This window comes from Manis pentadactyla, chromosome 13, assembly GCF_030020395.1.
Source record: "Manis pentadactyla isolate mManPen7 chromosome 13, mManPen7.hap1, whole genome shotgun sequence".
In the NCBI taxonomy this organism is placed as follows: Eukaryota; Metazoa; Chordata; class Mammalia; order Pholidota; family Manidae; genus Manis; species Manis pentadactyla.
In genome coordinates, this window is record NC_080031.1 from 21,961,912 (window position 1) to 21,964,906 (window position 2,995).

The window sequence follows — 2,995 nt, forward strand, 5'->3', positions numbered from 1 at the left end:
CAGGCAAATGCGTCACTTCTCTATGATCTCAGCTGCTCGCTTTAACCATGAGACTGCCTGCTTGCTTCTTTCAAGCTGGGCTACAGGTACTGGATGTGAATAAATAAATACACGTTCACTTCAGATACACATTATATCCCTATCCATGGTATCCACAGTAACACAGTAATTCTTTATCTAAGGAAACTTGATGGTTCTTAGAATGGAGGAAAGGTATTGTCTTATCGGAATGATTAAAAAATAATACCTGGTCTCCTAAACTTAATGGATCTCTGCAAATTACAGTCTTGCCTCTGTGTCTTTTAAAAATAATTCCTCCAACCTTTCTTGGTGTGTATGTGTCTGTGGGGTGGGTGTATGTGTATGTGTGTGGGGGAGTGTACATGTGTGTGTGTGGGGGGGTGTTTTCAGCTAGAGAAGGTGAGGAGTGAAATGAGTAAATTTAAAAGTCCCTTTCACTTCAGCCAGTGTCCAGATTGCACACCAATTTCAGGATAGCAGCACACATATTTCAATTCTGTTATCTCAAATGGGACTGTTTGACAGAACGCCTCAGGCATTGGCCACTGTTTCTGCTGACAATGTCTAAACTGTGTTCAACAAAAACTTTCTTCTTGAGTTAGAAAATCTACTTAACCATTGATTGAAAATAATTTATAGCCATAATATTTGATGGCTGAATAAATTCTATTTTATTAAGGCAAATGGCTCAGTTTCCCCCTCTTATTGGATGGTTGTTTCGTTTTTACTTTTCTACGACTATTACTAATCACTTATATTTATCCTATATTTCAGTACCTAAAATAGTATATACAGTAAAATATTGGTTGAATGAATGAAATTCCTTAGACTAGTTATTAGGAATGGAATTACTGAATTTTAGTATTTAAATATTTTAAGATCCTAACACATATTGCCAAAACTTTTCAGAAAGAATATGTCATTTCATATTCTCACCACTGAGTAACTTCACTTAGAGGAAAAAAAAAAAAGCTTTGCTAATTTGGTAAGTGAAAAAGTGTAGCTCAAGTTTTAATTTACCTTTCTTGGAATGCCATGCAGGATGCTATTTTTTCTTTCACGATTATCAGCCATTGGATTCCATCATATGTATTGGTTCATATCTTTTACCCATTTTTCTCTAATAGGCTTCTAGTGCTTTTTTTTCTCATCTACTTATACTAACATTTTACATATTACTTATATGCATATTTCACATATTATTTTACAAAATTAGCAATTTAAATTTTGCTCATATGAATATTTTACATATTAAAATAAGCCCTTTGTTATATGTGCTCATAGGTTTTTCCCAGTTTGCCATTTAGTTTATAACTTTAATTCTATTTCATTTTAAGTGTTTTTGACATACATTTCAATGTCTTATGGTGCTGTTTATCTTTTCCTTTGTAATGTCTTTCATGTCTTTCATATTCAGTTAGTTACTTCCCTGTCCAGAGGCAGATAAGTATTACCTCATGGTTTTTTCCTTTTTGTACATTAATTTTACCTTTAATTCTGATTTTAATTATACCTTTTATTCTAACTGGTTTATTTTATTAATTTGTTTTATTGTCTTGTGTGTATGGCGTGAGGAATAAGGAAGATGAAACTGGTCCACAGGCCTCTATATATGACCTGTTTGCTGTGTGTTTTCTCTCTTTATAGGAGCTTTTCGCTGTCCCAGTGTTCTTAAATTTTTTCAATCTCAAAATTCAGGTGCTTTGGTTTTAAGACATTTTTTAAGTTACTTCTTTGATGACTTCCTCTACATTTTTCCTATGCACATTAACTCTAATTCCTGTTATTTGGATATTGGACCTCACGGATTGGACCTTAATTTTTGTGTCTTTTCTTCTCCCACTTTTCTATCCCTTTATCACTATACTCTCTTTTGAAAAATCCCCTCATCTTTACCTCCCCAAACTCCTTCAATTGTGTCTTTTTCATTTCCCCTATCAAAATTTTAATTTCAAAAAGGTCATTTCTGATCCCTTAGCTTTTTTTGTTTATGTATATGTACCTTCCCCCACCCTTTTTCCCCTCAGTCTTATTGTCCTGTTCTTATTTCACAGGCACACTTCAATCTCTCTGAAAATACTAAAATGGCAATGGCTTTGAAGTGTTTTTTTCCACCTGCATGGTCTGTTTCTCTGAAATTTCTTTTTACATTTTTTTCATTTTGTTTTCTATCTTTCAGGTGTAAGGCTTTCCTCAAATGTCTGATGATCCTTAGTAGTTGGTTCATATATGAGTATAGCACAAAAAAAAGCTGATTCAAAACTGGGTTTAAGGATATGCTTGGTGATTATGCTTCCCTGAATGGTGATCTGGCGGGGCTGGGTGAAACTCCGACACTGGCATCTCTAAGAGCTGGTCATATGCAACAGTGAAGGATCTTCCAATCTTCTTCCTGGAAGGGACAGGCCTGGCTTCCCCACTACATGGAAAAAGATCCTGAAATTTCCAATATCCAACTTGTGAAGCTCACCAAATCAATTTGTTTTCCCGATGACAACCACACTGCCGATGGTTCCTGGAAGTCCTCAGTTCAGAGATTACCTTTTCCACTTGCTCGAGAAAATGAAACTTGGTTTTCCATCAAGATGAGAGAGGAGTTTATCCTGCTACCAGAGAATGCGAGGGAGTCTGAGGCTCCAACTGCTTCATAGACTTTCAAAAAATCTTCCTTAGCCTCCTTCCACATCCAGAGGAAGCCAGTGCCATGAAATCCTAAGCCTTTTGGATTCTGTGGACACAGTTGTGTTCCTTCTTAGCTTTTCTCACTGCCAGTTTAAGATTCAACTTTCTAGGGTTTGATAAATTGGTTTCTATGTGTCCATCTGTTTTCAAATTTTACTACTATCTTCTTTCCTTTACCGTATGCTCTCTTTATAACATTTCTTAAGACAAAAATCCTAGTACTGTCACTTCAGTGGAGTTTGGAGGGAGCAAAGTAAAAGATTGCATCACCATCTTTTTCTCTTTGTTTTCC